Genomic DNA, 14,299 nt, shown 5'->3' with positions numbered 1-14,299 from the left:
TAAGCTGTATGGTTACCCTACCCCTGTTCATCAACAGACTCACTATCAACCCAGACCCAAACAACACAGGCCTATCAACAAGAAGCAATGGGTTCCTAAGACTAATGTTACAAGTCTAATAGCTCACAAAGAAGAGTGGTATTTTGATAGTGGATGTTCTAGACACATGACTGGAAACTCAGACTTGATAACTGATCTTCACCCTCATGACCTAAGCCATGTAACCTTTGGTGATGGAGCAAAAGGTGAAATAAAGGGAATAGGCAAGCTTGAGTGTCCTGGAGCTCCTAAACTTGACAATATTCTACTGGTCAAGGGCTTGACTTCAAATCTGATAAGCATCAGTCAGCTAGGGGATCAAGGTCTGAATATCATCTTCACTAAAACTGAATGTCTGATTGTTAACAAAAACAGTGAAGTGATTATGAAAGGAATCAGGACCAAAAACAACTGCTACATGTGGAGCTCTCAAATGGATGACCCCTCTAAGATGAGTACAGTTGCGAGAAGAACCTACAAGGGAAAGGAAAAATGTCAGACAAGGAGGTTACACCAAAACCTAAGATCTAACCTCAAAGAAGAGAAGGTCATGATGGCCCAAACACCTGAACATGTGACTGGTGGTATGAAGTCTGAAGGTAGTGAGAGCTTTACTGAAACTGAGACACAAGGGCCTATGTGTGCAAAGAAAATTGAGATAGATAAGATATTAGTTGAAAGCAACAATGTTCAACCAGGGTGGATGAAATTACTGATAATTATATACAATGTCACACTCGATGTTATGACATTGTATTATGACAACCTGTATGGTACACCTATGTCCAAAGACCATATTCAGCACAGCTGGACCAAGTACATTATTTGCTTTCATCACTCATGTAGAAAATATGTGGAAAACAAACTCATAGTTCTACAGCATGAAATGCAAATAACCAACAGGACTGCAAGGGATTTGCATGATGTCCAACTGAAATATGAAAAGGGAAAATTAGGGGCTTGGGTTCTTGAGAAAATATGGCAATTAATGTGGAGTGGAAAAGGTAACAAAAATATTGTCTGTCCAATAAAAAGAAAAAGCCACATTAATAATGATTCATCTCCTGGTATTGGAAATAGTATCTATTTCATTTGCACGCTCTGCCTGAACACAATTCTTTCCATCTTCATCAAACTACTCAGAGAACCTCTGCTAGGGCAAAGAAAGTTTTCTCAAAAGTTCAACAACATGTCTCAACATCCATCAACATCTTGCTCAAAACCCTTTCATACTAGAACTTCCTCCATGGAATTTTTAGATGAAGATTTGATGGACGTAACTCCTCTGCGCATGATACCAGGTGACGTTCCAGGTTCCCCTTCCATGGCCGAAGCTAAGCAAGGTAGCACTCCTGAAAAATCTCTTGATAAAGAAGACATGCACTCTACTGATCGCATCATAAGAAACCTAGTTACTAGGATACTGAATGAAGAGCATGGAGTCAAGGACATTTTTACCCCTCTGTCCAGAAGGGACCCCTCTCCTGAGAAGGAAACCCAAGTTGAGAAAGATGATGACTCATCTAAAACAGAAAAGGAAGTAGCTGCTAAGGGACTATGTTCTCTTGGAAAAAACTTACCTAGTATGTCCCCTAATACTACTCAGGACATTGAGGAAGAAAGGTCTGAGGAAGAAGATGACACGTTGGTCAATCTTGTGAAAACAAGTGTAGCTAATAGACTGAGAAAAAGGAAGAGTATGGCTGAGATAAGGACAGGTAGGAAAGAGAAAAGGGTTGCTGGTATAGGTCCCTCCAAATCTTGGAGTAAAGTAGAGGTCAGGAAGAAGAAAGAGAGAAGTGAGAGTTCTGAATCTAATGAGAATGTCGAAGACGATGTCCCAGACATCTCCTCTGACAAAAGAAAGGTTGTAAAGAAGTCTTCCAACAAAGTAGCTGCTGAGCACCTAGACAAATGGAGATTTGTCACTCAAAGAAGGGTAGCGGTTGAAAGAGAATTGGTGAAAGAGACTGTTGAAGTGAAGGAAGTAATGGAGTTAATCAAGGCAGCTGGTCTTATGAAAACTGTGACTGCTCTGCCTCAATGCTATGAGGGGCTAGTCAAAGAATTCATTGTAAACATTCCTGAGGAGAGTTATGGAAAAAGCAGCAGGGAGGTCTGCAAAGTGGTTGTTAGGGGTAAGTGTGTGAAACTTTCACCAACCATCATCAATAGGTTCCTAGGGAGAGGAACTGATGGAGGGGTAGATCTAGAAACCATAGATAATGAGATCTGTAGGATGATTACAGCTGGCCAAGTTAAGGAATGGCCTAGTAGGAAACACCTATCAGCTAGTAAACTAACTGTCAAGTATACCATCTTACACAAGATTGGTTCAGCAAATTGGGTACATACTAATCACATATCTACCATCTCCATTGCTCTTGGGAGGATCATTCATGCCATTGGAACTAAGATAAACTATGATTTTGGAAAGTTTGTGTTTGATCAAACCATCAGACATGCTGTAACAGCCCAATTTTTAGGAATTAATTATTATATTATTTTATTATATTATATTTAATTATTTGGAGTGTTAAGTAATTAAGCGGTTGTGAGGTAGTATAATAATGGAGTAATTAACTTAATTAGTGTGGGAATTAATTATTTAGTTGATATGAGAAATAATTAAATAATTGAATTAATTAATTAACTTGGGTGCATAGTGAGTGGTTAATTATTTGAATTTAAATAGAGGTATTTAAATATTAGGTATTATTGGACCTAGTGATTAAATTAGATGATTTAAGCCCAACTAGAATACCATTATAAATAGTAAGAGGTAAGGAAGTGAGAATCATAATTCACTTGAGCACCGAAGGCAATAGAGAAAGAGGAGAGGGAACGTAAAGAGGAGTTAAGGTTTCCATCAGAGTTACAAGGTAAGGGGGGAAATCCTTATCATTGTGGGTTAGCATGATTGGGTCAATGGGTAGGAACATGTTTTAGGTTGAAATCCTTAATTGGCATGAATTGGAATTATTAGGTTTTGATAAATACCCTTCAATTGTGATGAATAAATTATGTTAAAACTGTGAATGAATCTATATTTGGGTGAGTCGTAATTTTCTGAACGTGTAGCTTTTTACGGAATCGAAATCGGAGGTCCGGAAGTCCTCCAACGGCGAAAAATGCGGGTAATTCTGCATTCTGTTCGTTATTAGCGCAGGAACAGCTTTCTGTTTTGCGTTAACCGGTTAACCCAGGGCGTTAACCGGTTAACACTGTTATGATAATTAAAAAAATTAATTTATGTCTTGCGTTAACAGGTTAACCCAGGGCGTTAACTGGTTAACACTGTTATAATTTGCCAAAAAGCGTATTATGTCTTGCGTTAACAGGTTAACCAAATGCGTTAACAGGTTAACACTGTTGAAAAACTGTTAAATTTGTATTCTGTCTTGCGTTAACAGGTTAACCCAGGGCGTTAACCGGTTAACACTGTTGAAATACTGTCAAATTTGTATTCTGTCTTGCGTTAACAGGTTAACCAAATGCGTTAACAGGTTAACACTGTTCGAAAAGTGAAAAATTGATATTTAAATATTGTGTACGTTTTGGAATGGAATTATGTGTACATATTTGATGATTGGCCTATATTGGTGAATAATATATTGCATGAATGTGTATGTATGTCATTATTGAATTGTGAATGATTTATGGTTATGGATGTGTATGTGTAATCGTAATTGATGTGTTGTGATGAATGTGTATATGTACCAATTGTGAGTCATGGTGGTAGGTGGTATGTTAAGATGATATAGTCTTAATTGCATATGTGTTGGTATGTGTGCATTCATTCATAGCATGGTCGACTTCATTGTGGAAGTAGTGAAACTGTGGGTTCACATGAGCAGACGTTGATTCTTGAATTGGAATCAGGCGTAGTCGACTTCATTGTGGAAGTAGTGAAACTGTGGGTTCACATGAGCAGACGTTGATTCTTGAATTGGAATCAGGCGTAGAATTTAAGCGGTGATTGATGGGAAAATAGCAAGTGTACTATTTTTCTCACTGTAGTAATAAAAGGGAAATTCCCCGTTTGTCGATCTCAAGGACTGCTTGACGATACAGAGTTTATCGATTGTTTCAATTAGACAAAAGCCTTTGGTTTTTGTGTTGTGAGTAATTATACTACCAATTGCAAATAAATGAAACAAGTAAAAAGGTTGAACGAGATACAAATGAGAGAAGATTACTAGGGTTCGGTGAATGAAACTTCCTGTAACAGATATAATTTATGAAAGGTGAGACAATATTCCTGTCCAATTAATTCCGGTCCTCAAGGGTATCTATTCCTAATTCCTTAGTGAAAAGACCTTTGATTATGTAACCTAATTACTATGTCCATAAATAATTAAGTTCATACTCAAGCATTCAAATATCAAGAATTACCGGTCAGATAGAAAATCCCTAGTCCTATGTTATTTTTACTATCCAAAGTTCTTATCCAGATCAATGAATAATCGCTGTCCAGCTTAAACTATTCATATTAATCATCATTTGTTGGTCCGACGAATAAAGCATAAAGAACGGTAATAAGAACAAATCAATGGAAAAGAAGAAATAGTCAATGCACTCATAAACATAAAATCTGTCACATTCAGAATCAGGGTCACCCCCCCTAGAAATGGGGGTTTAGCTACTCATAATCGAAATAAAAACAAAGATTAACATTGTTGTCATTACAGAATTTCGTGAGGAATCAATCTTCAATCGTCGGAAAACTCTTGAACATATGAATCCTCTGATAATCGTAGAGTCTCCAGCTCTCAAAACGCGTCTTTTTTCTCTCCAAAATCGTTCAACCCTGGAAAAATCGTTTTCTCCCCTCTAAATAGCTATTCAGTTGGACTTTTCCTGATTCTGGGCTTGATACGCGTATTGCCCAGTCTCATACGCGTATTGCCCAGTCTGGTACGCGTATTGCACGTAAGACAGACTCTGATACACGTATTGCCCAGTTTGGTACGCGTATTGCCCAGTCTGGTACGCGTATCAACAGAAGCTTGTCTTTTTGCTTGATTTTCAACCCCTCTGGTCATTTGCGTATGCTACGCGTACTGGGAAGGTCCATACGCGTATCATGTAAGGCCATACGCGTATGGACAGCAAGTTCTCCAAGAATTGATTTTTTCTTCCGTTTTCTTGCTCGGGCTCAATTTCGCATCTGACGTTTGATTCCCTGAGCTTCCAAACTAGTTTTTTACCTGCTAACATACCCAAAAGTGTAAAATATCCTCAAGAAATTCATAAGTAACAACACACTTCATATTATAGAATTGAGCTTATATCTAACTAAAAATGCTTCAGTTTACGCAGTTTACCTGACTTATTTACGGTTAAATAGTGAAATACCTAGCATAAATGGTGACTGATCACAACCCCAAACTTAGCTTGTTGCTTGTCCTCAAGTAACATTTTATTACCATAAGATCATGTCACCCCAAACTTACTGTAAAACAGTTCTTGCCACAATACTGCTGAAATCTTTCGCACTGGACCTCTTGATGTTTTTTCAGGTTTTCTGATTCTTCCACATAGCCAACGAGCTAGAAACTTTTTCCCTCATTGATATGACTTTACCTGTCAGCTTATATCACACTCTCACCAAGTCTCTCTGGGTTAAAGTGTTATCACTCTCAAATCACAATATGCAATATCAAATCAGAAGTTTGAATAAATTCTCTCATCCTATCAACATGTACAATCACACACACTTTTTGAGGTCTTTTTGGGTTGTAACGGGGCTTTGGTTTAGGTAGGGTATGAAATTGGAACAACGGTTTTTGGGTCTTTTGGTTCAGAGTACATGAAATCATTCTCTCACTACGTTTCTTTCCTATTATTCCTGTAGGGTTTTGCAATCCTCTTTTCCTTTTATCTATAGTGAATGTAGCATTTTTCAAAAGCTGTTCTTTTATTGTTTTTCGCTTTTCTCTTTCTTTCTTTTCATGTTGTTGTTGTTTTTCTTTTTTTTTCTCTTTTTCTCTTCCTTTTTTTTTCTTCTTTTTTTTTATTTTTTTTTCTTTTATACGACATTCACTTACTATTCACGTACTGCAAAGCTACCCCAAACTTAAAGGTTGCTATTCCAACAGCAACCCCAAACTTAGATAGAAACGTAGAGATGAAATCAATCCTCACATACTCTGAACAGGGTAGGATAGGTACAAGGTCATGGCTTTAGAAAAACGGGTATATCAGAAATAAATGATTAACAGGCTCAACAGGGTAGGATAGGTACAAGGTCATGGATTTAGAAAAAAAACTGGTATATCAAAAATAAATGATTAACAGGCTCAACAGGGTAAAACAATGGATAATAATAATAATGGGATGGCTAGAAAGGCTCTAGGTGATAAACAAAAACATGCCTCAGTGTGTGTAGTCGTACAGCTAATAATAACAAAAGAACATACGCAAACCAAGATTGATAAAGACATACCTGATATCTCTCATATGATGATAAGTGTTTGGCTTTTTATGATCTCACCAGGACGGGTTAAGCTGACTTGTTCTATCATACCTCTGAGTTCAAAGCTCATGCTCGTGGTTTTGATGTTAATCTTAACCAGTGCGTCCAATCATAAACAACAGTATCTACAGTCAGGGGACTGAAAGAGAGGACGCCCAAGTATTTGGTGTAAGTGATCAAGAAAACCAATAGCCAGACATAGTCACATATCTAACGAAATAAACAGGAAAATGGAGGTAAACCAAATCAAATTCATTAGATTAAGCCAACCCATAATAGGTGATTACATCCAAGCAAAAGAAAATAAAAACTGAATAAACCAAAAAGAAAAATACACAAAGAAATTTCAAACCTCCCTTGGGTTGCCTCCCAAGCAGCGCTTCGTTTAACGTCGCATGGCTCGACGGGACACCTCATACTCAGATGAGTTTAACAGTTTCAATTGGTCCTCCTTCACCGTGATCATATGGTTTCAACCTCTGACCATTAACCTTGAAGGTGTCGCCATTCTTCTCATTTAAAACACCAATACCACTTTTATGTTTCTTCAGTACCTTTTCATCTTCTAATTCTGGTGAAGCTCTCAGATCCTCCCACCTGCGTGGGTTGTATTTCCTCCAAGGGGTTTGTGTATCCAGCATAGCACGCACTTCTTTTTCTTTTTCCTCATCCTTCTCCTCCATCTCTCTGACCGGCAGACTAAGAACTCTTTCTAACGGTAATTCAGGAAACTTTCTTTGAATTGTGCTAGTTACAATTTGATCAATCACTTCCACGAAGTGGTTTGTACACGTATTCTCTTTATGTTTCATAGTATCTCGGACATCAATTCTGAGCTCTTCATCATACACCTTTAGGGTCATGGTACCTTCCTCCATATCTATATTGCATCTCCCTGTTTCTAAGAAAGGTCTGCCCAGAATCAGAGGTATCTCTTCATCTTCTGGCATTTCCAAAATTACAAAATCAACAGGAAAAACAAATTTATCAACTTTGACCAGAACATCCTCAACTACCCCAAAAGGTCTCTTCACTGAGTGGTCAGCAAATTGAAGTGTCATTCTGGTATCTTGAACATTTCCAATTCCTAGCTTCCTGTAAATAGACAAAGGCATAAGGCTAACACTAGCCCCCAAATCAATCAGCGCCCTTTTAAAAGACCTATCTCCAATGGTACACGGGATGGTCACAGAACCTCTATCTGGCTTCTTTACTAGAATCTTCATACCCTTCAAAATAGCACTACAAGTTTCAGTTAGTATAACAGGGTCAGTGTCAGTGGTGCGCTTCTTGGAGATGATGTCTTTCATGAATTTCGCATAGATAGGCATCTGCTCGAGTGCCTCAGAGAATGGAATATTGATTTCTAATTTCCTGAACAACTCCATGAATTTCTGAAAAATTTTCTCATCTTGCTTCTTCTTTTTGTTTCTTTGTGGGAATGGAAGCTTAATGATGGGTTTTGGTTCAGGGAGCTTTTCTTGTACCACCGGCGGTATTACAATTTCTTCCTCAGATGGTGTCTTGTTTTCTAAGATTTCCAGGTCCACTTCAAGCAACTGATCTTCTTCTTCATCCTTCTTCTTACGATCTTCAACATATCTTCCGCTTCTTGTTGTTACCGCACTCACATTATGGTGCTCCCTCGGATTTGTCACTGTTGCACTAGGTAATGCGCCCGGTGTTTGAAAATTTGTTATTTGTTGTGCTATCTGACCCAATTGAATCTCCAGATTTTTAATGGATGCATTGGTGCTCTTCTGATTATTCCTGGTCTCCTCCTGAAATTGCATATTCTGAGTTGCCATCTTCTCTATAGCAATCTCCCAATCCGCTTTCTTCGGTATTTGTTGCTGATAAGGTTGCTGTTGCGATTGATATTGTGGTTGGTAAGGTGGTTGTTGTTGTGGAGGTCCTTGATTCTGAATATTACCTTGCTGATCTTTCCAAGAGAAATTAGGATGATTTTTCCACCCCGGATTATATGTATTTGAGTAGGGATTATTTTGCCTCAGGTAATTTATAGCTTGCACTTGTTCTGCGGTTGCAACACAATGCATGGTAAAGTGTGGTCCACTACAAATCTCACAAATCATGGTCGGAACCGGTTGAACTTGAGCAACAGTCTGGGTACCTAAATTAATCGCTTTCAATCTTCTTTCAACCTCAGCAGCAATCTGGTCTTCCATTTTCACTACCTGATTTGCTAATTTCAAGTCAATTTTTCCCTCCGGCTGATTCACAGTACGGTCATATAATTCCAAATGCTCATTCGCTGCAATAGCTTCGATGATTTTTTTGATACCGGTTGCTGTTGAAAAATTAGACGAGCCACCAGCAGCTGTATCAATGAGTTGCTTAGTTCTCATCTTCAGCCCGTTTACAAAATTCTGCATTTGTTCAGTTTCATCCAGATTATGTGTAGGACATGCAACTAAACATCTCTTGAATCTTTTGTATGCATCTCCAAGTGTTTCTCCGTCTTTCTGTTTAAAATTCACAATGTCATACCTCTTACGGATATACACAGAAGCAGGAAAATACTCGTTCAAGAATGCTGTTTCCATTTGTTGCCAAGTAGTAATGCTTCCTGCGGGTAGGGAATAGAACCATTCCTCAGCATCCTCAGATAACGTGAATGGGAACATGACCAATCTCTTTGCCTCTTCAGAATGCCCATCAATTTTTAATGATGTAGTCATAGTCAGAAACCTCTGCAGATGCTTGTTTGCATCCTCATTGATCTTTCCTGCAAAAGGTTTGCTTTCTAACTGGCGGATAGTTGAGGGGTGTAACTGGAAGTGAGCAACATTAACAGGTTGGTTAACAATGGTCAACCGCACTGTTGGGTTATTCTGTCTGCCATAGTCACCTAAAAGTCTTTCCGCTGGGGGTGGGTCTGCAGCCATGTTTACAGTGTCTGGATGTGAAGCTGTGTCTGACTCAGACTTTTCGGAGTGAACAGAGATTGGTGTGACAGGTGTGGCCGGTTCTTCGGTGTCAGAGTTTTCCAGTTTCTTTCTTCTAGCTTCTCTGAGCTTTGCGCGCAATGTTCTCTCTGGTTCTGCGTCAAAATGAAAATCAGCTGAGGCCTTACCTCGCATACACAGATTAGACAGAAATTAGTTATAATAACAATAAAAATAAAAATTAGCAGTAAATAAAATTTTGGATGCAGAGCAACAAAATTCTAATTGAAAATAAATTAATAAACTCTATTATCTTTGGCAGTCCCCGGCAACGGCGCCAAAAACTTGATGGGAAAATAGCAAGTGTACTATTTTTCTCACTGTAGTAATAAAAGGGAAATTCCCCGTTTGTCGATCTCAAGGACTGCTTGACGATACAGAGTTTATCGATTGTTTCAATTAGACAAAAGCCTTTGGTTTTTGTGTTGTGAGTAATTATACTACCAATTGCAAATAAATGAAACAAGTAAAAAGGTTGAACGAGATACAAATGAGAGAAGATTGCTAGGGTTCGGTGAATGAAACTTCCTGTAACAGATATAATTTATGAAAGGTGAGACAATATTCCTGTCCAATTAATTCAGGTCCTCAAGGGTATCTATTCCTAATTCCTTAGTGAAAAGACCTTTGATTATGTAACCTAATTACTATGTCCATAAATAATTAAGTTCATACTCAAGCATTCAAATATCAAGAATTACCGGTCAGATAGAAAATCCCTAGTCCTAGGTTATTTTTACTATCCAAAGTTCTTATCCAGATCAATGAATAATCGCTGTCCAGCTTAAACTATTCATATTAATCATCATTCGTTGGTCCGACGAATAAAGCATAAAGAACGGTAATAAGAACAAATCAATGGAAAAGAAGAAATAGTCAATGCACTCATAAACATAAAATCTGTCACATTCAGAATCAGGGTCACCCCCCCTAGCAATGGGGGGTTTAGCTACTCATAATCGAAATAAAACAAAGATTAACATTGTTGTCATTACAGAATTTCGTGAGGAATCAATCTTCAATCGTCAGAAAACTCTTGAACATATGAATCCTCTGATAATCGTAGAGTCTCCAGCTCTCAAAACGCGTCTTTTTTCTCTCCAAAATTGTCCAATCCTGGAAAAATCGTTTTCTCCCCTCTAAATAGCTATTCAGTTGGGCTTTTCCTGATTCTGGGCTTGATACGCGTATTGCCCAGTCTCATACGCGTATTGCCCAATCTGGTACGCGTATTGCACGTAAGACAGCCTCTGATACGCGTATTGCCCAGTCTGGTACGCGTATTGCCCAGTCTGGTACGCGTATCAGCAGAAGCTTGTCTTTTTGCTTGATTTTCAACCCCTCTGGTCATTTGCGTATGCTACGCGTACTGGGAAGGTCCATACGCGTATCATGTAAGGCCATACGCGTATGGACAACAAGTTCTCCAAGAATTGATTTTTTCTTCCGTTTTCTTGCTCGGGCTCAATTTCGCATCTGACGTTTGATTCCCTGAGCTTCCAAACTAGTTTTTTACCTGCTAACATACCCAAAAGTGTAAAATATCCTCAAGAAATTCATAAGTAACAACACACTTCATATTATAGAATTGAGCTTATATCTAACTAAAAATGCTTCAGTTTACGCAGTTTACCTGACTTATTTATGGTTAAATAGTGAAATACCTAGCATAAATGGTGACTGATCAGTGATCCTTCATTGGAAACAAACGTAGGCTTTGGTCTTGTCCGGATCTGAAGCGTGGCTTGGATTCTAGATATTGAATCGGAAAGCGGTGAAACTTTGAGTTCACATTACGGTACCACATGCATAGAGTCACATTGTCTTGCATAGGGTCGTCTATAGTTATGTGATCATTGAATTGTTGTGAGTGTGATGTACATTGAAATATGTGGAATAATTGTCTGTTAATATTATTGATGTGATTGTACCAAGTGTGATGAATTCTTAAATTATGTTTTAATTCATTGTGCCTTATTATGCTGTTTCATAATGATTTGGAATTCTCACCCTTTCTGTTTGAATGTTACCTTTACATGGGTATCGTGCAGATACTACAGAGTAGTATTGCTGGAGTAGGTGGACGGTAGCTCGCTCAAGAATAGCTGGAGAGTTCCCTTATTTAGTTTGAAATTTAGGTAATGAGTCAATGCTCTGGTCATGTAACACTGGGTAGATTAGTGGTATTGAACTCGTATGCTTTATGTCATTAATTGTTTTATTTTATTTGATCATGGTATGGGACATGGACCATCTTATGAAATACATGAGTATTCTTTATTTTCCGCTGCGAACGCATATGTTTGAATATTCATGATGGTTGGAATGTGTTACTTTAATTGGCCAGGTGTATTGTTGGTTTTTGAAAGGTTTTAAGTTTCGAAAACGTCGATGTGACGCCCTTTTCTTTATATGCGTAATTATTTACTCTGATTATATGCTAAATAATTTGGGGTAGAAAGAGGGGTGTTACACATGCCTCCACCAATGCTGTAAAGTTGCCCATTGCATTCCCATCCATCATCTGTGGCATCATCCTGAGTCAACAACCAGGAATCCTAAGTGCTAGTGATATTCCAAGCAAGAGAAAGACCCCTCTATCAATTCACTATAAGCTTTTTGAGGGTAGTCATGTCAATGATGTTGTCATGACATCTGCCAGAAGGGAACCTACATCTCAAGGGAGCCTAATTGACCAACTAAGAGAAACCTGCAAGGAATTGGAAAATGGTATAAATGTGGCCAAAGCAAGAAAAGAAGCTTTGGAAGCTCTTATTTGTAGCCTGGAAAAGGAGAAGATAGAAAAAGCTGGTAAGGACTCAGATGCAAAAGCACAATCATGTGACAGCTCTGAAAGCTCTGATGGCTCTGAAGATGAAGAAGAAGGCGAAGATGATACTTCTTCCTCTGATTGATGGTTCCTCCTCTTGTTTATTAAAGAATGAAGACTGTGAAGCTGGTGTGTCTGATGTACTGGGAGATGTTCTGCTGCTGCAATATGGAGTTATTAGTTTTCTTTTAAATTGTGTAATGTGTGGCAGTCCTCATTGATGCCTGTTTTGTAATATTTAGGGCTCTTAATGAGTTCATTGGATTTGTTCATTATCTCAGCTTTCAGCTGTGTATAATGATGGTGTGTACTTCCTAAATATTCTGTTTTAACATGCTTAATGTTATAACATCTGATCTAACTTTCTCTGCTAGGCTAATAGACATTTATTTTGTCTAATTGGTCACCTTTGGTCAATTTTGACTAAAAAGGGGGAGAAGTGCTTGATATGGAAGCTGTTATGGAAATGGAAGTTGGATATGGCTGGACAGAAGGACAACTATTATTGAAAGAAGTGCACAGGTGCTGATGTTGAAGCAGATGTCAGTATGACATTCTGGCTGGTACAGGTGCTGGAGTTACAGTAGTTGTTATTTGATGAATGCACAGATTTAGGGGGAGAAGAAGCACCCTTGTGCATTGTGCATTTGTGTGTCTTACTAGTTGCATCCATAACTAGTAATTCTGTTTGTTGCACAGATTTAGGGGGAGGAGAAGTACCCTTGTGGATGTGTGTATTACTAGTAGCCATAGCTAGTAATTGTTTTGCTTCTGCTGCTGATTAAACTACTGTTATGTTGTTTAAACTGCTGATAGTTTGCCTTGTGAACAAAATGGACAGATATATGTTTTAGCCAAAATTTACCAAAGGGGGAGTTTGTTGATTCTAAGTGTTGGCAGCAATTTTGGTAAAACAAAGAGTGTTCACAAGATGTCATGTGTGATGTTTTAACATGAGATATCCTATGTACCTGCTGGAGTTCAAGAACATGTGCAAGCAGGATTGTTTCAGAATGCCACATACAATACCATGGCTTCTGATATTGGATGTACCTGTTGGAGCTTAAATGAAAGACATGTTCATGCAGGATTGTTTCAGATGACATACATAATGTCATCGCATCTGATATGGCTGTACCTGCTAAAAGCTATAAAAGGAATTATTAGATTATGCAGGATTTTTCCAGGATGTCAGACCCGACGTCATGACATCCTGTACACAGAACATTCAGTATGAATGTCTGGTGCTTTGTGATTGCACAATTAATGGCAATCTTTGATGATTGAAGATATGGCTAGCTGGCGCATTCAATCATGGATTACAACCAGATTTACTTATTTTCCAAAGAGATCTAACCAGCTGTTATAAAAAGATTTTATTGGAAAATAGATTTAGGGTTTTCAAGATGTCCAAGCCCAGCAGAATGCTTCTATAAAAAGGGACTTAGAAAACCTGTTTGAACACACAACCAAGACTGAGCGAAATATAGAGAGAGAGTTTGTAGGTCATTCAAGTCATCCATTGATGATTGAATTGGATTGATTTGTGGTTGTAATTTGTCACTCTAAAGCTGTTAAGCAAGAGTGTGTGTCTTCTTGATCAAAGCTTTGAAGCAAGATCAAGAGTGTGTCTTCTTGATTGAAACTGTGAAGTAAAATCAAGAGTTTATAATTGAAAAGTATTTTCTTTTCACAAGGGATTATTGTTTAAAATCACTGGTGTGTGATTGTAAGGGAAGTGAGTGGGTTCTCATATCTAAGAGTGCTTAGGTAGAAATTGCACGGGTAGAGATTAGGTGAGAAAGACTGTAACTTGTTGAAGTGTACGGAGAGTCTTTGAACTAATTCTATTTTAGTGAATTTCCTTCCTGGCTTGGTAGCCCCCAGACGTAGGTGAGTTTCACCGAACTGGGTTAACAATTGCTTGTGTTATTTGCTTTACCATTCTGTTTATTTTATCCATTGTGTGTTAGCAGATATCAG

The sequence above is a fragment of the Lathyrus oleraceus genome, chromosome 1 (genome assembly GCF_024323335.1).
Source record: "Lathyrus oleraceus cultivar Zhongwan6 chromosome 1, CAAS_Psat_ZW6_1.0, whole genome shotgun sequence".
NCBI classification, from domain to species: Eukaryota; Viridiplantae; Streptophyta; class Magnoliopsida; order Fabales; family Fabaceae; genus Lathyrus; species Lathyrus oleraceus.
The sequence above is the reverse complement of the archived record's forward strand: the minus strand, read 5'-3'. Positions refer to the sequence as shown.